We start from the raw sequence: 25,264 nt of genomic DNA on the forward strand, positions 1-25,264 counted from the left end.
TGTGGAGATCTGGGGTGAGAACTACTTCAGAGGCTCCAGACCCCACTCTGCCATTTCTGCTCTAGTGAGACTACCTCATGTTGCCTTTGGGCATCCCACAAAGTGGTCTTCTCACAGAATTCCAAACAGGAATCGAAGCATGAAACCCTCTTTTTTGGGGTTCCCCTAAAACTAACTGGCATTTGTATTATCTTATCTCTCCTACCTCAAGGCCATTTGGGTAGGTGCTGGGCTTATTTGGGATCTGGGCAGCACCTTAACTCTGGCCTCATTCCCTGGGAATCCCTCCAAGCTTCTCTTGGCAAATCTGGAACAAACACGTTTATCTTTCAGGTGTAATAGGAGCTACCATCCTTCTTGGTTTTTTTGCGCTCTTTGTCTTTTACTCTTCCTGGTGCCCCCCAGCTAGAGGACCTTCTAGAATGAACCTGTTCAGGAATGTTTCAAGAGTTCTATTTGCATTTAAAGGTAATACATGAGTACTGAGACAAGTTTGAAAGTACTATAGTAAAGAACAAGAAGAAAATAAACAGATACATAATATCTCAACGTCTGAAAGACCATTGTCAAAATTTAGGGGCAGTTATCTTTTAGTCTCCATTCTGAGAACCTTATTTATATACTTTCTGGGAACCTTATCTGTATACTTGAAAGTGTAGTATATATGACATAGCATATATGTAACGTGCCATAAGCATTTTTTCCACGGCTAGAAGGTACTTTATTAAATCATGCCCCTCCTGTTAGAAAATCAGTTGGCTCCATTGTTTTTGGCCATTAAGAGCTACAGAGTGATGGACATTCTTGATCACAATGCCTTTTCTGCATTCCAGATTATTTCCTTAGACTGAGAAGTAAAATTATTGGGTCAAAGGGTATAAACATTGTTAAGGCTTTTTATCTATTTAACTAAATTACTTTCCTGAAAGGTTAAGTCCGTTGATCTGAATATGTATAAGGTTTCCACGCAGATAGGACCATTTTACCCATCCTCGCTAGCATTTGCCAAACAGCTTAGTTGTTACATGAAAGGATTATGAAAATGGTGAACTTGAAAGACTCCAGAATTAAGAAGTAAAAGTGTCCAAGTCATAACAGATTTATCTCTCCCTAAGTTTATTATTTTGGGGACTGTGACACTGTCAGAAGATTGACAGTCCTCTCGATTCCATTTGTTCTGTAGCTGTGCCTTGGTGACCAGCCAGCTTGGCAGTAAGTTGGCAATGTTTAATAAGATTGTCTTCCATGATTGAAACAAATGACTCTGTTTTTGTCATCAGAAATGGAACCTTTATGCATTTGTTTTAGTAATACAAGATCTGACATCATTAATAATCTGGGCTCGTGACTTGCGCTTGTTGAATACAATAGATGAATGAAAAATTTAATTTTTTAGTAGATCATAAAAGATGTGCCAATAGATCAAAAATAATTTAGGCAGAGTACCTCTGATGCACGAGACAGTCCATTGTCTCTACTTTTTTATTAGGCTGGCATGTACGTGCTGATACCATTCTTTGTGGATCCTCTCAATGCCATAATGTCGTATTCAAAGACTTGCCTTAGTTGGTCTTATCTCTCCAGCTTTCTCTTCCATTACCCTCCACCATGGCCTTGCTTGGCCAAGCAAATCAATCTGTGTAATGTCCCCCGAGGATGAATTGCGAATCCCACCTTCATGTTTTTCTCTCTGCCGTACCCTTTCCTCACGGGCAATCTGTGTAATTCCTCTCTCTTTCCAAGACCACATTTAAAACTCACTCTCTGGTTTCATTTCTCAGATCGCTCCCTCAAACCTAGCACTGACATCTTGAGTTTACAACACTTGGATTTTCCTCTGATTCAGTCCTGTGTGGCTTCTCCAGGACCTTATCTATACTTGGCATTGAACAGATAATCAACTTCAGCGGGTTAGAGACCATGAGTTGAACCCTTTGCCTTTTGATCCCCACCAATCAGTAATGTCTGAACTTAACAGCGTCATTTAAGATGTGTCTTCAACCCTGACTTCTCCAGTGTGTGCTTGAGAGGGCGTGATGGATTTGTGCCTGTCCGAGGCAAAGTAACACCTAGCCCAGAAGCATTTACCCAGGGACTGTTTAAAAAAATGCCCAATTCTGCTTTTGTTCACAAGGGAGAGGGAACTTCAGCGGCTCCCTTGTGTGCCCTTTGCCATGGCTCCTTTGTCCAGGGACCTGGAGAGACTCCCCAGTGTTGCAACCAGTTCCCCTGGAGCCATGCAGACCAGAAATGATGCTGGGGATGGCGCTGGGGCCAGGGAAGAGCCAGGAGGACAGGAGATGGCTGGCAAGCCGTTGACTTTTGCTCAAAAGGAAGACTCTAGAAAATGTATTGAAGAGCCACCTTTGCCTGTCGCTCCTGAAGAATATGTATTTCACAGTGTCAGGGTGAAAACGTAATTCAATAATTGTGAGTAATTATGGCAGAAAGGTGATCAAATGATGTCACTGTGCCTCCTTTCATTACCCATGGGTGAAACTTATTGGCCCCTCAGAATTTTATTTTTTTCTGAAATGTACCATGGAGTTCTACTGTCTCTACAGGTTCAAGAATATTAAAAAAAAAAAAAGTCCTATGAATTTTTCTGTTTTATCTCTTGTAGGATTGTTGTTGGGTACAAGACAACATATCTGTAAAGGGAACACATTCCTCTCAGGTTGCAGTATCAGAAATGCAGTCTCTCCTCCCCCCTTTTAATAAAATTTTAGGGCACTGTGATCCTTGTAACTAATTCCCTATTTCCTTTGGCCACTAGGAAGCTTAGACCAAATTTTCAGACCCCTGCTAACAACTGCAGAGGACTGCTGGCTTGCATGTCTCTGCTTTTTCTTGCTTTCAGATGTACCATTTTTGCTGCCAATGATATGCTCAGTTCTTTATATTTTACCCTTTTGATTAAATTTATTTATTTTTAAATTAAACTTGTTATTCTGAGATAAGTGTAGATGCACATGCAGTTGTAAGAAAGAATACAGAGAGATCCAGGCTATTCTTTACCCAGTTTCCCCAAATGATAACATCTTCTTCAACTATTGTAAAATATTACAGGCAGGAAATTGACATTGGTGCAATCCACTAGCCTTATTCAGATTGGCTCTTTTTTTTTTTATATAAGCTTCTCCAAATCATTTGTAGAAAGGGAGAGAATATAAATGAACAAATATCAACATTTATTCAATAATTAAATATAGAGAGGGTTCTTATGATATACCTAATAAATTTTTTTTAAAGATAAAAGCTTTTTTAGTTTTGGAATAAAAATATATATTGACCCCCAGCCACCAAGATCTAAAGATGGACCCTCTAATAATATCTTTGTGTAAACAGAACGGTGGTCATGACCTTAGTTAGACCTTCTGTCCATCAACTGAGAACCCACACTTGGGTGGGAGAAGCTTGGACTAGACCTTTCTACTTCCATTCTACCTCCCTGAGGCCAGCATATGCTCTTTGTAGTATTAGTAGGAGTTTAGTTTGTTTGTAATTAAGAGTCCAGATGCAACATAGCAATCTAATACAAATGAAACTATAAATTTGCTTTGAAGGACTTAGGCATTTGTTTGGAAGTGAAATTGTGTGTGGTTGAAATCTGTTGGCATGAACACTCTGCAAATCAAGCAATGAAAAAACAAGTTTATTTTGTGATCTTATGATCTTGTGCATTTTTCAAGACTCCATTGGTTACCTATCTATGAGCCATTCCTTTCTTCTTCCTAAATGTATTCTAGAAATACTCTCAGGGAAGGTGAGTTTCAGGAATAGACCATGATTGGTTCAATGCAAACTTAATAATTCCATTTCCTTTTGCTAGTGAGAAGTTTAGGGGTGGGTCTGTTCTTCAGTTCTGCCCAAGAAAGCACAAGGGCAAGTGATTCTAGGGACAGTTTTGCTCCCCAATTAAAAAAAAAAGATGCAGCAAATATCTAGAAATCAATCAATGTGATGCATCATATTAATAAACTGAAGAATAAAAATCATGTGGTCATCTCAATAGATGCGGAAAAAAGTTTTTGACAAAATTCAACGTCCATTTATGATAAAAAATCTCTAGAAAGTGGGCATAGAGGGAACACCAGTGTTGTCTGCCGGCTGGTGGGTGAGGCTTGTCCTGAGGCTAGAGCAGGCTCACTGGTGGGAGGGGTCAGGGATTGGGGTCCGGTGCCCGCCCACTGGTGGGTGGAGCTGGGTCCTGGGGTCTCTGGATGCAGGGCACTGGAGGTCCCGGGTCTAGTGCTTATGCACTGGGGTGTGGGACCAGGTTCTGGGCCCTCTAATGGGCAGGGTTGTGTCCAGGGACGTCTGTGAGTTCTCTCTTCTGGTGGGTGGGGCCGTGTCCCTGCCCAGTTAGTTACTTGGCCTGAGGTGTCACAGGTCTCACAGGCTGTTGGGCAGAGGTGGGGCTGGGTTCTGAGGCTAACGAGCTAGAGGGAGGATTCCAAAATGATACTTGCCAGCAGCAGTATCCATGTGGCAGAAAGAGCTCCCCCAAAACTGCTGCTGCCTGTGTCTGTGTCCACAGGGTGAGCTCCAGTTGCCTCCCGCCTCTCTGGGAGATTCTCTGAGATCAGCAGATGGGTCTGACCCAGGCTTCTTTCAAATTACTGCTTCTGCCCTGGATCCTGGAGTGTGAGCTTTTGTGTGTGCCCTTTAAGAGAGGAGTCTCCGTTTCCCCCAGCCCTCTGGGACTCCTGAAAGTAAGCCCCACTGGCCTTCAAAGCTAAATGTTCTGGGGAGCCCGATATGGGGCTCAGACCCTTCACTTCTTTGGGGGGAACCTCTGCAATGTAATTATTCTCCTGTTTGTGGGTTACCCACCTGGGAGTATGGGATTTGACTATACTGTGACCCTGCCCCTCCTCCCTGTCTTGCTGTGGTTATTTCTTTATATCTTTCGTTGTAGAAAATCTTTTCTAGTGGGCTCGAGTCTTTTTCACCAATGGTTGTTTTAAAAATAGTTGTGATTTTGGTGTACCTGTGAGAGGAGGTGAGCTTGTGGTCTTTCTACCCACTATCTTGGCTGATCTCTGTGGGCACATTTAGTTTTAAAAGTTGGGATTCTCATACAGAAGTGTCCTGCAGATATGGTGGCCATATTTATTTATTTATTTATTTTTTCTCTTTTTTTTTTTTAACATCTTTATTGGAGTATAATTGCTTTACAATGGTATGTTAGTTTCAGCTTCACAACAAAATGAATCAGTTATATATATACATATATTCCCATATCTCTTCCCGCTTGCGTCTCCCTCCCTCCCACCCTCCCTATCCCACCCCTCCAGGCGGTCACAAAGCACCGAGCTGATCTCCCTGTGCTATGCGGCTGCTTCCCACTAGCTATCTACCTTACGTTTGGTAGTGTATATATGTCCATGCCTCTTTATCGCTTTGTCACCGTTTACCCTTCCCCCTCCCCATAGCCTCAAGTCCATTCTCTAGTAAGTCTGTGTCTTTATTCCTGTTTCACCCCTAGGTTTTTCATGACATTTTTTTTTTTAAATTCCATATATATGTGTTAGCATACGGTATTTGTCTCTCTCTTTCTGACTTACTTCACTCTGTATGACAGACTCTAGGTCTATCCACCTCATTACAAATAGCTCAATTTCGTCTCTTTTTATGGCTGAGTAATATTCCATTGTATATATGTGCCACATCTTCTTTATCCATTCATCCGATGATGGACACTTAGGTTGTTTCCATCTCTGGGCTATTGTAAATAGAGCTGCAATGAACATTTTGGTACATGACTCTTTTTGAATTATGGTTTTCTCAGGGTATATGCCCAGTAGTGGGATTGCTGGGTCATATGGTAGTTCTATTTGTAGCTTTTTAAGGAACCTCCATACTGTTCTCCACAGTGGCTGTATCAATTTACATTCCCACCAACAGTGTAAGAGGGTTCCCTTTTCTCCACACCCTCTCCAGCATTTATTGTTTCTAGATTTTTTGATGATGGCCATTCTGACTGGTGTGAGATGATATCTCATTGTAGTTTTGATTTGCATTTCTCTCATGATTAGTGATGTTGAGCATTCTTTCATGTGTTTGTTGGCACTCTGTATATCTTCTTTGGAGAAATGTCTATTTAGGTCTTCTGCCCATTTTTGGATTGGGTTGTTTGTTTTTTTGTTATTAAGCTGCATGAGCTGCTTATAAATTTTGGAGATCAATCCTTTGTCAGTTGCTTCATTTGCAAATATTTTCTCCCATTCTGAGGGTTGTTTTTTGGTCTTCTTTATGGTTTCCTTTGCTGCGCAAAAGCTTTTAAGTTTCATTAGGTCCCATTTGTTTACTCTTGTTTTTATTTCCATTTCTCTAGGAGGTGGGTCAAAAAGGACCTTGCTGTGATTTATGTCATAGAGTGTTCTGCCTATGTTTTCCTCTAAGAGTTTGATAGTTTCTGGCCTTACATTTAGGTCTTTAATCCATTTTGAGCTTATTTTTGTGTACGGTGTTAGGGAGTGATCTAATTTCATACTTTTACATGTAGCTGTCCAGTTTTCCCAGCACCACTTATTGAATAGGCTGTCCTTTCTCCACTGTACATTTCTGCCTCCTTTGTCAAAGATAAGGTGACCATATGTGCATGGGTTTATCTCTGGGCTTTCTATCCTGTTCCATTGATCTATCTTTCTGTTTTTGTGCCAGTACCATACCGTCTTGATAACTGTAGCTTTGTAGTATAGTCTGAAGTCTGGGAGCCTGATTCCTCCAGTTCCTTCTTTCGTTCTCAAGATTGCTTTGGCTATTCGGGGTCTTTTGTGTTTCCATACAAATTGCAAAATTTTTTGTTCTAGTTCTGTGAAAAATGCCAGTGGTAGTTTGATAGGGATTGCATTGAATCTATAGATTGCTTTCGGTAGTAGAGTCATTTTCACAATGTTGATTCTTCCGATCCAAGAACATGGTATATCTCTCCATCTATTTGTATCATCTTTAATTTCTTTCATCAGTGTCTTATAATTTTCTGCATACAGATCTTTTGTCTCCTTAGGTAGGTTTATTCCTAGATATTTTATTCTTTTTGTTGCAATGGTAAATGGGAGTGTTTTCTTGATTTCACTTTCAGATTTTTCATCATTAGTATATAGGAATGCCAGAGATTTCTGTGCATTAATTTTGTATCCTGCCACTTTACCAAATTCATTGATTAGCTCTAGTAGTTTTCTGGTAGCATCTTTAGGGTTCTCTATGTATAGGATCATGTCATCTGCAAACAGTGACAGCTTTACTTCTTCTTTTCTGATTTGGATTCCTTTTATTTCCTTTTCTTCTCTGATTGCTGTGGCTAAAACTTCCAAAACTATGTTGAATAAGAGTGGTGAGAGTGGGCAACCTTGTCTTGTTCCTGATCTTAGTGGAAATGCTTTCAGTTTTTCACCATTGAGGATGATGTTTGCTGTGGGCTTGTCATATATGGCCTTTATTATGTTGAGGAAAGTTCCCTCTATGCCTACTTTCTGCAGGGTTTTTATCATAAATGGGTGTTGAATTTTGTCAAAAGCTTTCTCTGCATCTATTGAGATGATCATATGGTTTTTCTCCTTCAGTTTGTTAATATGGTTTATCACATTGATAGATTTGCATATATTGAAGAATCCTTGCATTCCTGGAATAAACCCCACTTGATCATGGTGTATGATCTTTTTAATGTGCTGTTGGATTCTGTTTGCTAGTATTTTGTTGAGGATTTTTGCATCTATGTTCATCAGTGATATTGGCCTGTAGTTTTCTTTCTTTGTGACATCCTTGTCTGGTTTTGGTATCAAGGTGATGGTGGCCTCGTAGAAGGAGTTTGGGAGTGTTCCTCCCTCTGCTATATTTTGGAAGAGTTTGAGAAGGATAGGTGTTAGCTCTTCTCTAAATGTTTGATAGAATTCGCCTGTGAAGCCATCTGGTCCTGGGCTTTTCTTTGTTGGGGTGGCCATATTTATTTCAAGTATTTCAAAAGATTCTCAATATTAAGTGTGCCAGCTCTTGTCTTTATAAGCTATAGAAATATCACAACATCCCCAGGGTTTCGATTCCAATTTTTCTTTCCCTCTGATTGTTACTTGCAGAAGATAGTGGTGCAAATTCCTTCGTAAGTCATGAGACCTGGGTTAGGAGACCATGGTGGCTGTGCTGAATGGGCTGTTGTATCCCAAATTTGCCTGACCACAGACTTACCTTAGGGGGCCTTTTAAACTTGCACATCCCCACACCCATTGCAGATTTGGGTTTAGAGATTTTTTTTAAGTCCCCCCACTCCCGCTTCCTGTAAGCTTTATGATCAGGTAAGGTTGGAAAACACTGCCATAGATGAGGAGATCCTGGCAACTAGGGAGAAGATGGAGATCCTATATGAGCAGTTTAATCAACAACAACAAAAAGAATTGAGGTATTGAAGTGCTTGAGCTCCCCGAGAAAGAAAATCTGGCGAAGTTGTAGAGGATCCAGGTGCAGTTCTTAGAGGATGCCATGTCAACGGGAGGAGCAGAGGAGGGGAGAAGAGGGGCTCATGGAGTGACCACAGAGAAGACATAACTTCAGCACACCTGCCATCTAATTTCTATCTTTATATTTTATTTTTTTATAAGGTATATATATTTAAATTCAATAAATACAGCTAGATTATTCTCCAAAATGGTGGTACCAGTGATGTAGAAATGTTCCATCTTTACCAACACACGATATTAGCCATTTTTTTTTTTTTGCCCATTCTGATGTGATGGTATAAAGTAGCACCTCACTGTTGTAATTTACATTTATTTGATTTCTATGAGTTTGAGCATTTCTACATATACTTTTAAAAAAAATTAAGTTCAGCTATATCATTATTTTCTTTAAATTAATGATCACTACTATTATTTGGCCACTTCATTTATACTGGACACTGGGCTAAGCATTTTTGTTATTTTATCTTCTCAACTTTGCGAGGCGGTATTACCATTCCTGTGCAATAGATAAGTAAATGAAGGCTCAGAGAGGTTAGGTAGTTTGCACAAAGTCACCCAGCTGAAGCTTGGATGAACTGGACAGAAGCTAGGTCAGGCTAACCCCAAAGATGATAATTTTAAGCATTGCCCTGTATATACTGCATGATGTACCACTGCTACTTAGAGTGAACATTATTTTTTCTATCAAGCCTGTTCTTGTTTCCTTGGGACCAGAGAAGTTACCAATAATTGAGAGACCAGTAATTTTAATGTAGAATCTTTATGTTTGAGTGTTACTGAATGGCTGAGTGACTGCTGGCAAGTCAGATAAGGTCTCCATTCAGGAGTTTACCCAGCTGTAAGCCAATGAAGACAAGGCTAATCTCTGGAGGCACTGAGGGAAGAAATTCTGGAAACCACTTTGGAAAAAAGATGCTCAATAAAGAATGCTATTAAACACACCAAGCAGAGTTAAGTGATTTGGAAAGAAATGAAAACCCTTTACAGTTCAAGAGGAATAGATAGACATAAATAGTGCTATTGAAACATGTGTCAGGAGGGGAAGTAATTAAAGAAACGGGGACTTGGGGAACCCTGGGATGGAGCTCTGTGCTTAGGGTGTCCTTGACTGGCATTTATGGGACCATACATGCAAAGCAGGTGGTTATAGACCTGAAACTGGGTGGAAGGGGAAGGAGGAGATGAATTTCAAGACTGTTGTGCATCCCCAGCTCTACAAAAGCGAGAGCAAGGGACAGAGTGGGGTCAGAGGCTGATGACGAAGGGCACCACGAGAATACATTCATCAGGGATGCTTGAGTACCAGGAATGTGCTCTGATGGAATCGAACCTTCCTCACATCCGTCTGTGGCAGGGGCTGAACCTCACCCTCTGAGGGGTGGGAGGCAGCTATGAGATGAGCTGCTGAAAATATAAGGGTTGCCCAATGTGTAATCACGTAGGCAAGAGCAAACTGTAGGGACTTAGAAAAAAAGATAATCTTAAGAATCTGAAAAAGAATAGATACATGTATATATATATATATAACTGAATCACTTTGATGTACACCTGAAACTAACACAACACTGTTAATCAACTATACTCCATATAGTTAAAAAAAGTTTATTTGGAAAAATAAAATAAACAAACCAACAAAAAAGAAGATAATCTTCACAGAGACAGGTCCACAGGGGACAAAGGACAGAGGGGCCCACAGTAGCCTTGGCTCACAGAGGCATTTCTTCTCAGCCCCGTTATCCAGCCATCAGGGGAGGAAATGAATGGGCTTCTTACAGTCCTGGGGTCAGCCTGTCACTGGGGCTGCATTAGGAAAATTCCCCAGTTAGAGGACTCTGGTGTCTCCCAGGCTGAGAAATGAAAGATTATTTTCAAAAGCAGATTATCAAAATTAGGTACATTTACCAATGTTCAAAACCTTAGGCAGTAAAGGTCACTGATTCAGTGTTAGACAGAGGCCTGGACTCAACCCAGGGTGGGGGGATGACTCACTCCTGGACTAAGTGTTTACTTTTCCTTGGGTGAGGCAGGCACTGGGCCGGACCTGAGGGTCCCCAGGAGAAAGGAAGATTCTCTGACTTCGCTTGGCTCACAGCCTGAAGGGACGAACAGAGACTAAACCAACCACCTCATAAGGTAAGATTTGACCCAAGATGACCAAGATCAGGAGCATGGGCAAGGGTCCCCAACTCACACTGGGGTGGGTAGAGGGCAAGGGGGTTCCACGTCTTGTGGAGGAGCGTGAGTCCCAGTGACCCCACCAGCTGGGCACCGCTGGGGAAATCCCTTATCGAGTCTCTCCCTTCCCTCCTGAGAAGGAAAGGTGATAAACTCTGGCTCCTGCTGGTCACATGCAGCAAGTGTGCTCTCCCCTCCGTCTATCAGTGACAGCATTTTCCAGAAGAGCATTATTTGGTGATATAGGGTGGATGGCATCTCTGTATCAAGAGAAAGGAAAATATTTGTTTAAAGGCGATTTTTTTTTGCCCTCTTTTCCCAACATCTGGCCTCTTTTGGCTCTTATTTCTAAGCAGTTGCAAAGATTTCATAAAGGGGGAAAAGAAAGCTCCATCTCGTTCTCACGGCAGGTCGGAGGGTCTAGGTATAGGCAGTCCTCACTTTGCTTAGTAGTGTGAGACCATAAAGATATACGCCAGAGCTAGGCAAAGCAGCCTTGATAATCAAAGACAAAAATTACACAGGGAAAGGAAAGCGTCAATATTCCAGAAGGAAGTTTTGAGATATATTTAGCTAGGAAATCACAGCATAAAGCAAATCACTGACATTTAATTGGTCTGGCAGCCCCTTCATGTTTGTTTCGCATATAAAAAGTCCTTTGTTATGGTGCATGGATGAGAAAATCTGGGTCTTGGACTCAATGTGTGTGATTGCTGGAGGACCACCTCCGCTAAGAGAATAAGAGTTGGTTGAATTCCTTTTGTTGTAATTGGCGTACCTCAGTTGGTGATACTGTAATAGAGGCAGATGGTGAAGAGGTTCTTCTGCATTCAAGTAGCCCTTTGCATTAAGAAAGCTTGTCTGTCTGTAGAGGAGGAGAAGGGGAAAGAGAGAGAGAGAGAGAGGGAGAGAGGGAAGGAGAGGGAGAGAGGGAGAGACAGAAAGAGAGGGAGAGAGAGAGAGAGGGAAGGAGAGGGAGAGGGAGAGAAGAAGGAGAAGATGATGTAGGTAGGGACAGGAACAAATGTGAAGGGAAATGTGGCGGTTCAGAGAGGGACACTTAGAGAGTGACCAGCTCCTTGGTGAGCTTGTTTTAGAAAAAGAACACATGTTGGCTAAAGACTGAAGGGTTTCTGGGGTTGGCTGGATGGGTACTTCTCTTAGGACTTAAGATTTTCCATTCTTGGCCTGTTGTTTCTCCTAGATTCTGTTGGTTGCAGGAAGGATTGGTGATGCATTTAGCAGGAAGTTGGCACCTCCCTTAGGCCTGAAGGGGTAGGGAAGGAAAGGTGTACGTGGGGGAGAGAGACTCCTGAAGGGGTCGTGGCTACAGGCAGAGGAGTGCCGCCATTGCAGTATGGCGGCACAGAAGGCACAGAAACCTCCGTGGCACTCAGGCTAAGAGAAAGCTGCGTTTTCAGTTGTATTTTGCTATACTTAAAAAAGAGTGTCTTGGGTCAGGTCCATAGTGGTAGTCACGTGGTTTTTAAGACATGTAATTTATAAATCTGTTCTTGGTTTTAAAATAAACTAACAAACAAATGTCTCAGCTCTTCTTTCTAGAAGCTCGTCACATTTTCCCTTTCTATATATGGCTGCCTGGGACAACGACAAGCCATGGAAATCCTTAGGATATGTTTACATTCTCAGGCTGCTTATATCTCACTATCATTTAGTGCAGGCTCGTCACAAACAGAAAAAAGATATTGATCTCTTCCTTCAAAGTCATACATTTTAATATAGTTTAGCATACCAAGTTGTCAGGGTTTGATCTCTTGGGTCATAGTTCAAACTCCTTCTAATCCTATTTTCCATATTTCTAAATTTCTTGGGCAGTTTCAAGCACAAGCCAATCAGTGTCAATAAAAAAATGTAACAGGGTTATACTCTGTGCAGAGCCTGATGGATTTTGGATGGTCTCTCTGATACCACGAAGGTGTTTGTTTTTGTTGTTTCACTAGGTATTTCTTATCCTTACCTCCTAAGAGGATATAAGTGAGTACAAATTGTTCTAAGTCCTTGTTAGCTTTTGAGGTAAAGAGGTAACTCCATACCCAGAAGAAACTGAATGTATGTGGTGGATGGGGGCTGGGGGATGATTAATTTTATGTGTCAACTGGCTAGACTGTGGTGACCAGTGGTTTGGTTAAACCCTAATCTAGATGTTTCTGTGAATGCATTTTTTAGATATGATTAACATCTACAATCAGTTGATTTTAATAAACCATATTATCTTCCATAATGTGGATGGGCTTCACTCAATCATTTGAAGGCTTTAAGAGCAAAGACTGAGGTTCCGCAAAAGAGAAGCAATTCTGCCTCTAGGGCAATGTAGAAATTCTGCCTGAGTTTCCATCTGTCAGACTCAAGACTACAGCATAAATTCCTAACTGAATCTCCAGTCTGCCGGCTTGCCCTATGGATTTTGGACTTCCTAGTCTTTATTTTATTTTAATTAAAAAAGTTTTTTATTGGAGTCTAGTTGATTTACTAATGTTGTATTAGTTTCAGGTGTACAGCAAAGTGAATCAGTTATACATATTCAAATATCCACTCTTTTTTTTTTTTTTTAGAATCTTTTCCCATATAGGCCATTACAGAGTATTGAGTAGAGTTCCCTGTGCTATACAGTAGGTCCTTATTAGTTATCTATTTTATATATAGTAGTGTGTATATGTCAGTTCCAATCTCCCAATTGACTTCCTAGTCTTTATAATCGTAAAAGCCAATTCCTTAAATGTCCTATTGGTTCTGTTTAAGCCAATTCCTTAAATACCCTATTGGTTCTGTTTCTCTGGAGAAATATGACTGATTCAAGGAGGGGAGGGATTCGGGGATCAAGGCCAACCATCAGAGAGATCTGTCTGTCCAGTGCCACAGTGCCAAGCATAACTGTCCTGAAGATGGTGTGGCTACTGCAGTCAGGCTTATGATGAGGGATGGAATCAAGGAGGTTTTCCCCATCAGACTCCTGGCAGGAAATAGATTGTGTACTACAGGGGTTCATTGAAGAGACAATGTCAGAGGTCAAGGGGTAAAGGAATAGCAAGGTGGTACACCCAAGGGTGAGCATCAGTGGGAATCTGTTAATTCCCTTTGGCTTAAACAGAGCAGGGGTAGGAATTGAGATCTATGGGAGATGCCTCCCTGATTCAGGGTTGGGACCACAGGCAGAGAAATGCAGCCATTGGCAAAACTGAGGGTTGGCAGAGAGGGTGTAGAAGAAATAAGTGCCTGGTCTTTCCCTCCTCCAACCCCAATCTTCTGCCAAGGTTCCCATTGTCAGAACCCTACCAGTAGCCACAAGGTAGGGAAGCTCACTAGAAAAGGTCATAGGCCCAGCCTCCTGGGACACTGAACAAAAAAGAGAAGCCCAGAGAATGGGACATGGGGGTGAACAAAAAGAAAATAATCAGGTCGCATGGGAATCTATCTCTGCAGAACTCATAATAACCTATTCACTTTCAATAAATTATAAGCTCAATCTTATTAACTGAAGAAAAGAGAATAGGTTATCTTTGGGTGACACAGGCATTCTATTCAACAAAGAAGTAGAGGGATGCCAATACATAACCTGTGATATGGGGAAGAGAACCCTTAGCCTCCCTGGGGCTAAGATGACCTTAACTCTCAGCCACGTGGGGCAGGGGCTCCTTGACTTAAATCCTGTCCTCCTTTCTCTTCTCCCACCCATCACCTAAATAACCAAGCCCCCGGTTCCTGCCCAGAGTCACAGAGCAGCACAGCATGAACAATTTCAGAGTTATGCCCTGGGATAGAGGTTTATCATCAATGGATCACCTCATTAATAACTACCCAGTTTTCTATGATAAGACAAGGGTTCAACCTCTAAAGTGAGCCTTTGATTATCTGCCTATCCTTCCTAAGTAATAGCATTCAAGGACATGGGAGTAATATATAATGCTTCCCTTGACGTGTTTTAAAGCAGTAGAAATCGTGGCTCTTGAATTTAAATGTTTGTTTAATTTATACTGAACACTGTGCCCTTAGTGGAGTTTTTACAATCCTCTGCAATTTTATTGATTTTGTATTAAGGCCCAGCACACCATCTCTGTGCATATGAACAAGTTCTTGAGTCAGGAGATGTTGGGTACTTATTGAGCACTTAATGCTAGGAAATGTGCTAAATCCTGGTTATGCAGAGGTCAGAATAGTCCCTGTTTTCTGGGCTTACACAGATGGGCCAGGGAGACCAACATGCAAATGGTAGTAGCAGCGAGGTAAGAGCAGTGATAGAGGCATCCAGAGAGGAGAAGCATCGTTCCTAACTGGAGACCTAGCAAGATGATGCAGAGGAGGAAACACTTCAAGATTCTAAGTCTTAAAGGAAGACTTAGAGTTAGCTCCATGGTTGCGGTTGGGGGGAACCCAGGGGAGTGGCATTCTTGGACGGAGAGGGTAACCAGCTTGGAAGAGCAGAGGGTTTGTGAGTGGGGTGGGGGGACTGATCAGTTGGATCTAGTACCAATGTTATAGTCTGGACCTTATCATGAGTTCAAGGAGGGATCCCAATGCCTTCCAAGGAGGGAAGAGGCATGATAGGATTTTAATTGTATGAAGAAAAAAATCCGTGTAGAGGTGTGTAGAGGTGGGTGGAGGCTGGGTTGGAAGGTGCTGGGGCAAGACTGAAGAACTTTTAGAACTAGGCTAACGAGGAGACTGTTACATCTGTTACACTGTTACATCAAATCCAGCAAGAAATGATAAAAGTCTGAACTAAAGCCATGGTTGGGGCATGGGAGGAGAGATAGAGTATGAAGAGGTTTCTGAGATGTGATAACAGAACTTTACCAGAAGCGTTCTGTTATCCAACTTGGTTGGCAACACAGATAATCACCAATACAAATGATGAAATAGGAGAGCAGGCTTGTGTGTGGAGAAGAGGTCAGTTTGGTGGAGCAGCCTGTAGGGTGTCCAGTGGGGGTGTCTGGATTTGGAGGACACAGACCTGCAGGTCAGGAGGAAGAGATGGAAAGGATTTAGTAGTTAACACTAGCAGGGGGAAGAGGCCACTAGGAACAACTGCAGAGGATGAGAAAATAAGAGAATCAGAGATGAACCTACTATTCCCTGTACTTTTATGAATGTTTGAAATAACTCATCATTTAAAAAAAATTCAAATTAAGAAAAAAGAACAGATGGAGGAAGAGAGATCTTTCATGGATAAAGATGTAGCAACCACAGATTGGGGAGTTCATGAGTTCATGCAATCAGAATGCTGCAGGAATGGGAATTCCTGGCCACAGGAGATAGAGAAAAAGACAGACAGACAAGTTTCCATTGGATTTGGAAATTAACAGGGCATTGGCAACTCAGCCAAAGCAGTTTCAGGGGTAGCTGGTGGTGGCATGTAAGGAGGGGAGAAGAAGAGAGAAGCGTAAGCTATTCCTTCAAGAAATTGCACTGGGAAAGGAAGGCAAGAGAGAAGTGGCTAGAGAGGATCTTGGGGTCCAGATTCAGAGAATTGCCTCTCTCTTTTTTTAAGGCAGGCAGAGCTAGAACAAGTTATCAGGATGAGGGCAGAGTCAGGAGGAAGGGGGAGGTTCCAGACACTTGTGATGATACACAGGAGAAGCTCTAGAGGAGGTGGAGACATCAGATTGGAAGCAGAGGTGAGAGTCAGAGGAGTAGAAGGTGTAAAGACAGAATCCCAGTTTCCCACTTCAGAGGCAGAGCTGGTCCCAGTGATGAAAGTCTCAGGTGGAAGAGCCTGGAGAAGCTCATGGATGGACACCTATGACCCCAACATAGGAACCCAAGTCTCCGGTGAGTGTAGGGGGTAAATGAGGGGAAGGTAGAAAACAGTGCAGAGGAAAGTTAGAGGGCAGTGTAGTCTGAAGAGCCCACACTCAAAATATTTAAAAGACTGACAGCAGGAGGCAAAGGCAAAGCCAGCCCCAGCTCCTGTCCGTTCAGACAGCCCTTCAGTGGGTGTGGAAGTGGGCACCAGCCAAGTCCAAGAGGCTCACAAGGGGTGCAGGTAGAACCAGGTTTCAGCTGAGAGTTGTTGCATCAGTTAAAGCAGGTTTTAGTCTGTGTTTACCTAAAGTTGAGGGTTTCAGAGGATGCTGTAGAAACGGGAGAGAGTAGCATTAATCAAAAAGATAACAGATGGAGAGACGTCATTACAATTACCTGTTATGGGTCTGTTTTAAACTTATACTATCCCGGATAACCATTTAATTATTGCCAATAACTCTACTTGCGTTTTGTAATCCTCCTTTCTCACGAGGGCGATGGATGCCATTCTTACGGGCCTTACTCAACGTGTCAGGTCTCACTAGAAGGAAAGCATAGGAGCTTTGACAAGAGAAGTGTAGATGGCGTCATAACTTATGACTTCACTAATTCTTTGCACCTATTGCCAATATTTGCCAACTGTTCATCTGAAATATCACCATAATAGTGTTCAAAATGCAGAGCTTACTATTAAAATGGGCCTTTTAAAATACCATGTGAGTTTAGTTAACACACAGTTAAAACAATCTTATTTTATTTATCTATACCTATAAATAAACATATACGTTATATTATCATACTATATAATGCTATGTTATATTGTATTTCACTTGTGAAGGTAAGGGTAGTATTCTAATAGTGAAGTTCATTACAGTCACAGTGCTTGATGTGTGTATGGTTACGTATCTGTACCCATACCTATCAATTTGTACCTCTACATCTGCAGTTTTTATGTTAGGAGGAAGGAAATACCCTAAAAAGTATATTAAAATCTTCTGAGGTAACATCTTCAGAACTACTGAAGCTAAATTATTTTGAACTCTGTAATTTTAAAATGGAAGTTTGGGTAAAAGTTTGTTTGCAAATTGTTGAATGCAATCACTCAGCCAGAATTTTTACTTGAATTATAAGACTATGTTGCTGTGCAAAGATCTTGAAAGACCAAGAAATGACATAAAATTTATGATATAATTTTCTAAAAGACCAGCCATCGCTTCTTTAAGAAATGCTATCTTCATTTGTAACACTCAGGATACCCTGAAATTTATAATACAAATAAGATTTCTGTGGTATTGAGTCCGCAACCCACACATAACAGCCCAGTATATCTTCATTAACAAGAAACATTTCTATTGATTTCATTTTGCGATGTTTCATATTACATATAACAAATATGTATGGTCACCTAAATGAATTATTACAATCCAATTTGCAATGATTGCATAGGGTTATTGTATTATCTCTAGGATGCTTTAGTCTCTGGGTGTCAAAACTGTTTTTATTTAATGGAATAACATGGAAAAGTTAATCAGACTAGGTTAACCTCTGTGGAACTGAAGGTCACATGCATTTACTCTCAGCTGGAAATGGAGAAGCTTTCAGTCTTGGACTGGGGGTGGGCAAAGGTGGAAGAGAGAAAGCCAGGAGGGATTTAATGCCTGTGTTCCTCTAGCCTCACTAGTATCATTTGGCTTATGGGGCATTTCAATAACTGGATTTTTGATTTAAAAATTTCCTGCAAGGAAAATAAAATGAAACAGGCAATACAAACATAATAAAAAATCAATACTGCTGTTAACATTTCTGTTGTATCTTATTGAACGACTGAACTTCAGGCACATTCAGCTCTGCATACACCTGCAGCTGCTCAGAGTTTCTGACCAGGGCTGGGGTGAAGAGGACCTGCAAAGAAAGAGTCTTATTTTCAAAATTACATTTCCAAGATAAATGGTACTTCTTATAATGTAAGTCCTTTCACTTCCAGGCCAGGAACACAGAGGTAGAGAAACTTCCCTTTCATTTCAACATCTTTTATTTGATGAGCACACAGAAGATACCAAGACTAGTGTTCACTGAACATATCGAAACTTGTTTCTTCACATGGTGCTTTCCCTTTCAGAGCAGTTCCTGTGAGGTTAGGCTTTTGCCGCCGTGAATGTGTGTGATATTTTTGTCTTGCTATGAAGGTACTTGCTTGCCCTTACAGGACTCGGATGCAGAGGTGGGTGGCTGTAAAGACATTCGATTAAAGGCTAAGGGGAAAGCATTGCCCATGAATTAAATCCTCTACCGTTTCAAAGACCCTTTAAACTTCTGATCAAGATGGTTGACCGAGATAATTGGGACAGTTCCCCTTCTATTCCAAAAATAACAAAGACAAAATCCAGAGGTGAGCTCAAAAGCTGGGAAGGGAGATCTCCAGATGCCAGAAACAAGAAGCCAGAGTTGGAGGAGAAGGAGGGCCGGGGACTGTGGATGGAGTGTCTCCCAGGGGTCTGGGTTGTAACAATGCACTGGCAGGGAGTTCAGGCGTCAAGATCCCTGGATGCAGGAGGAGAGACTGAACTCCCAGTGATAAGGACTGCCCATCAATGAAATAGGGATTAAAACTCCACCCACCAGCCCCAGATGTGGGCTTTATGCTCTGGACCTTGGGTAGCAAGAGTTACTTGAGGGAAATCAGAAAGCACAGGCTTGCACAGTACGAGTGTGAGACTAAATGTACACAGCCAGATCTCAAGCCAAAAAATACCACTGAAAACAAGTCTAGCACAACATGAATGTAAAAACCAGCCTGGGACTCCATAGAGTCTGCAGGAGCCAAAGTTAGCCTGTCCCCCTAAGGTGACCTCCATAACCCAGGGCACACAGGTGGAATTCTCACAAGGGCCTCATATACAAGAGCCAAGCTTACATCTCACACACCATGCAAGCTTGTGTGTTCTCATTTCCCACAAGTAACTAAAAAATTACAAAACCCACAGTGACATTCACCCCTTGAGAGAGGGTCAACAGATGCAACAAATGGGAGAATTCACTAAGAACTGCAGATAAGAGTAATGTCCAAAGAATTTGAAAATAGGCATGATTTAGATGATCAAGGTGAAAAGCACAAATAGATTTTGTAATGCAAGATGAAAAGCAGTTGGGTTTGAGAAAGAAACAAAGATTGCTAATGCAAGTGAAGAAAGAAATCATTTTGAAGTTAAGGCTAAAAAACTAAAATGCTCAAAATATAGCTCAAAGAGACAAAGAGATGGTACAAATATGAAACAGAAATTGAGACAATGAACACAAAACAGGAAGCTCCAAATGATAGCTGAGTTCCAGAAAGAAATTAGAGATAGAATGAAGGAGAGATAATAGTCAAAGGCATACTGGTGGAGAATTTTCCATAATGAAAAATCATTAACCAGTTTGCAGTAGAACCCTAAATCTTGAAGAGGATACATAACATGGTCCAAACCTAACTCCTTGGAATTAAATTACAGAATATGTAAGATGATATAAAAATCTTTAAAACGCATACCTGGGCCTTCCCTGGTGGTCCAGTGGTTAAGACTCTGCCCTCCCAATGCAGGGGGCTCGGGTTCGATCCCTGGTCAGGGAACTAGATCCCGCATGCCACAGCTAAGACCCAGCACAGCCAAATAATAAATTAATTAATTAAAATTAAATTAAATAAAACGTGTACATGAAAAGGAGCTGCAATTAAACTGACAGCAGACTTTTAATTGGCAACAAGACATGTCAGAAGATGATCAAATACTATTTTCTAAATGGTAAGAGAAAGTGACTATCAACTTCATATCTATACTCAGTTAAATGATGATTCAAAAGGAGGGAAGCTTTTTCCAGCAGCCATGAGCCTGGGATGCTGGCAGGGCTGCTGTCAAGTGTTATCATCATCATTTTCCTGTTTTCATTACCCTCAGAACTCTCTCAATATAATTGTTTCACTCCCTGATATGAGTAAAGGTAAAATAAATACATTTACAGACATACAAAGACTAAGAGACTTACTACCTGAAAGAGCAAATAAAACAATGCAATACTGAAAGAAGAAAATGGAAGCTATAAGGAATCAGTGGGCATCAAAAAGCAAGAAAGTTGTGAAACGGGGAAAAACATTTTACAAATCTACTATAAGAATAGCAATAATAATATTTGAGGGGATATTTGAAATGAGAAGGAATTAAAATTCTAGACCACAATGTCATGGGTGATAGAAAGGCAATATTTAGGGGGGAATTAAAGATTCTTATCTGGTGGGAGAGTAGAGTTATTGGTTAGCATCAAAATCTGAAAAAAGATAGTTGTGTATGCTTAATACTATAATAATAAAAGTAGAGAAATGTGACTATATAATTTCAAAAGAAAAGAGAAACAAAAACAGAGCTGAAGGCAGGGAAGAAGGAAGAAAGAAAAAAAAGCAAGGGAAGTGAAAGCTAAAATAGACCAAAATAAATATAAATAGATTAAACTTTTATTAAACCATCAGTGAGATGGGAAAAAAGTTCCCTCATTCATTGGATACTCTGACAGCACCCTGGTTGCCCTATTCTCCAGTGTCAGCATGGGTGGAAGTAATTTTTCATGACAAGAACCCTTCATTTCACTCTTATCTTCATAAGAAACGAAGTCTTATCTGTCATGTCTTTCTGCAGATATGATCAGATCCCAGATCAAGAGTCTCCACTAACGTAATGATGGTGTATTTCCAGGGGGCAGGGGTAGGAGAGTTGATTTTGATAGCTCTCCCCAGATTTAGTGAACACAGGAAGGCTGAAGAAGCAGTGAGCCTATTCCTACGTGGAGCAGATGGAGAGATGCCAAAATGCAGGCCAAGTAGTTAGATGAGTCACAACATGGGTGAATGCCTTTACTCAACGAGTGCTGATAACCGAATCAATGGCCACACACACAGAGGTTTTGTGAAAAAGACTTTGGGGTTTTAATTGAGGTTTGGCTCAATAGGATTTGACCACTAGATCAGCTAATGTGATTTTAGAAGGCAGTAATGGAGGTAGAGTGTCCATAAAAGGGTATGATCGTGTGATAGACCCTCTCTACTTATTCTTATCTGACCACAGCTGGGAGGCTAAATTCAAAGGTAGGTCCAGAGGGCATCACTTAGATGTTAATAGTTGTCAATCTCTCTCTCATGAATACTTACAGGAATAAGGGGGAGGGTGTGCTTATCTTAGAACCGAAATGCCATTTGTCCCTAAATATTCCATGAGTTGTATGGTGCATGGACAATTGGACCTCATCTTTGTGGCCTCAGTAAACAGAACTGGAACCACTAAGAACTGTGTAACCAAATTGTTCAACAATGACAGTTTCAGGAGGTAGAGAACTTCTTATTGCAGAAAGTGTTCAAGCAAAAGTGAGACGACTTTCTTTTGGCAGCTTTATAAGGGATTGATGCACTGGGTCGGGGGTTGACTTTTCTGGCCCCTAATCTCCTTATCTACCCTAGCTACACCTAAGGCTTTGATGCTGTGTTTTCCCTGACACTTTCAGTGAGTATCCAGGGTGGGAGTGATGCCTTTTATATCCCACTTATGATTCCCTCTTCAAGCCTCATGTGTATTTGTGATGCTGACACAATAAGGCAAATCCTGACAATAAACTAAAGGAGAGAAGAAAAGGTCTCTGTGAAGGGGATCCCTTCATCCCTATTCAGAGCATCACAACCCTTGTGGTGTCTTCAGAATTACCTGAGGATACTGCATGATTCCTGGGTTCCTGTTAAATTAGAACCTTAGACTTATGGTGGAAATCAGCATTTCTAACAAGTTTCCCAAGCGATTTTTATGCGCACTTAGGCATAAGAACCGCTACTGGATTTCAACCTAGCCTCTGGTGACTGTTTGAGACTTGTTTTTCTCAGACATTTTCTGCTCTGACAACCCCAATAGATGACATTCTCACACAAACCCTCTCAGATGTCTTTGGTGCTGGGACGTAAAATAGGCAATAGGTTATATGCAAATCATATTTAATAAGCTGTTACTACACCCTTGTTCTTGCTCAGGATGCAGTAGACGTAGATATTCATTGAGGACTGATAATGGCTATACATTCATCCACTCATCTTCCATCCACCATCCATCCATCCACCTATGCACCATCCATCCACTCATCCATCCATCATCCATCCATCATCCATCCATCCATGCTTCCATCTATCCATTCATCCACCATGTATTTCTTAAGCATCTACTGTTGTCTGTAGTGTGTGCCAGTAGATGGTGGGGAATAGCTAAGAACTGATTCACCACTGAGGTTAGAGTAATGTTTGTTCTGCCCTTATATCTATTGTGCCTTTCACCAAGAGACACAGTGACAATAAATGAGCTCTTTGGAAGTGTGTCCTTGATTGTCGCTTCCATTGAGGCGGCACTGGCACAGTGGAAACACTGAAGGCATTGGAAGCACCTAGAAGTGGTCTTGAGTGCACTATATGACTCTGGTATCTATTAACTCTCTGAGGCTCAGTTTCTTCATTTCTAAAGTGAAATGATAAGAACAATAATAAAATTGATGTGAAGATACGAGTGTCATACAATGTAAACCTTCTCTGAATAGTAGAGGAGTGTGTGTGTTTGTGTGTGTGTGTGTGTGTGTGTCTGTCTGTCTGTCTGTGTGTGTGTAATATATATCCAAGCTCTGGAAAATGCTATTGAACTTGAACTACAGAATTTTCCCACTTTGAGGTGTATGTACCCACTAACTCCCATCAGTCACTGGCTGCTCCCAGTAGCATTAATTCCTGTCAATTCCAACCTGAAATGTCTATGAGCAGATCAGGTTCTGGTGGCCAGAGGAAGCCTTTAGGCAAAAAATTGCAGGTGCTGGAAGTTGGACTTTGGGCCAGAGTGCACTGGAAAGGGAAGGGCCAAAGGGATATGGACAGGGCACCTGTGGTGTCTGCTAGTGTGTGTGTGTGTGTGTGTGTGTGTGTGTGTGTGTGTGTGTGTGTGAGGTTATGTATGTGACCTTTAGATGGGGACTGCACCAGAGGGCCTTTAATCACGCAGAGTCTGAGACAATAGATGATAGTTGGTCTGTGTATGGGATGCAGGTAAACCACCAAATGCTTGAGAGTTGGATGCACATTTGCTGTCACTACCTGGAACCCTCTCACTGAGACTGTCCTTTCTTTCTGGGGTTTCAAGGCATTTTGGTGGCCCCTTGAGCAGCAATATCCCACTTTCCAGCTCTGTCTTTGCAGCTTGGTTTTCATTCCTGAAACACTAGCCTTCTGTAGCTTCTACCAGAAACATCCTCTGTCCTCTCTCTCTTCTCGAGAGCTTTGTTTAGTGTGGATCCAACAGCCGTTTCCGGACAGCACTGATGTAGAGAGACATCCACAGAAGTTCATATGGTCTTCTGATATTAACAATCTGGTGCACAGAGCTTCAAAGCAGATACACAGAAAGTATAACCCTCTTCTCATGTGTGTACTCCTGGTATAAATCCTAAAATGAACCTTCCTCCCAGGCTGTGGGGTTGAGAACCATTGCGCCCAGTACATGACACTTGCAGCGTCAGCCGCCTACGGTGAATGGCCTGTACACTGTAGACCCTCGACCCTGCTGGTGAGCCTTCTGTCTCTAAGCCGCAGTGTGTGGTGTTAGAAATGAAATGGAATTCTGTCTCAGGGACGAAACTTCCTCCAAGTCTCTGGAATTAAATGAAGGAAGGAGTGGACCTGAGTTATTGTTATAGCTTAAAGGATTTCTACTGACCAAAAGGCTTGATGGAATTTCAGTCCTGGGCTCTGCATCCGCCTCCTCTAGGGACAGGTTCTATGTCCATAATCAGCAGAACAAAGGCCAGCCAAGGCCATTAATATTTCAAAAAGGTAAACATGGAAATGGCATTACGAGTGATGCATTGCTCCTCCAGGGCAACTCTTGTGGACTGAGTGAAGGATCCTTCAGGAAGCTCCTGTGGCAACTCGGTGTCTGTCTGGTGCTGCGTTCTTACACCCTGTTGTAGAAATAAGCCTGGTGTGTCCTAACTCCTTGTCTTCCCTGAATAACTGCAGTCCTCCTCCATTGCCAGTCTTGGTTCACCATGCTGCCTCCACTCCGTTCCTGCACCATGAATTTAGGAGTCCCAGGCTTCTCCCCAACCCCCGTCCCACATCCTATCGGCTTAATCAATAGATGATGTCAGACCAGGATGCACCACACGTCGGTGATGCTCTGACTTGTGACGATATTTACTGGGCCTTCTATGTGCTCCAGCAGGGAGATACCAATAGAGGATGACACAGCCTCTGATGTCAGAGCGTAATCATGTGCGCAGGGAGATGGGACAATTCATATAAAACAATGGCCACCAACTTAGGACACCGCAGTGGCCATACCAGCCTCAGGGTTGGAATGTGTGTCAAAGTAGGAGTGATGTCTGTTGGCACTGAGACTCAGGAAAGCTTCAGGAGAGTGGACATTGAATTGCCTCTTGAAAGATGAGCTGAGGGATTATTCTAGTGATGTCACAGAGGCCTGAGGGCGCAGGGTCCAACATATGCTGAGTTTTAGGGGAAGCACATTAAGTATTTGTTTGTATTGCAGATGCTGATGAACTTGGAGGTGGCAGTACCGGGTAATGGCTAAAAAGTTAGGCTCTGGAACCAGACTCTGGTCCTACCGCTTACCAGCAGTGGGGCCTCTGTGCCTCAGTTTCCCCAGCTATAGAATGGGGATAATGAGAGTGGGGACTCTAAAGTCCTGATGTGGGAACCGTATCTTGAGGACTGAAGGAGTTGGTAATTCTAAAGCACTCTGACTCATGCCTGGTCTACGTTAGAGGTGATGTGGCTGTCACTGTCATTATTATTAATTACATAATCG

Source organism: Leucopleurus acutus (genome assembly GCF_964270905.1).
Source record: "Leucopleurus acutus genome assembly, chromosome: 5".
In the NCBI taxonomy this organism is placed as follows: Eukaryota; Metazoa; Chordata; class Mammalia; order Artiodactyla; family Delphinidae; genus Leucopleurus; species Leucopleurus acutus.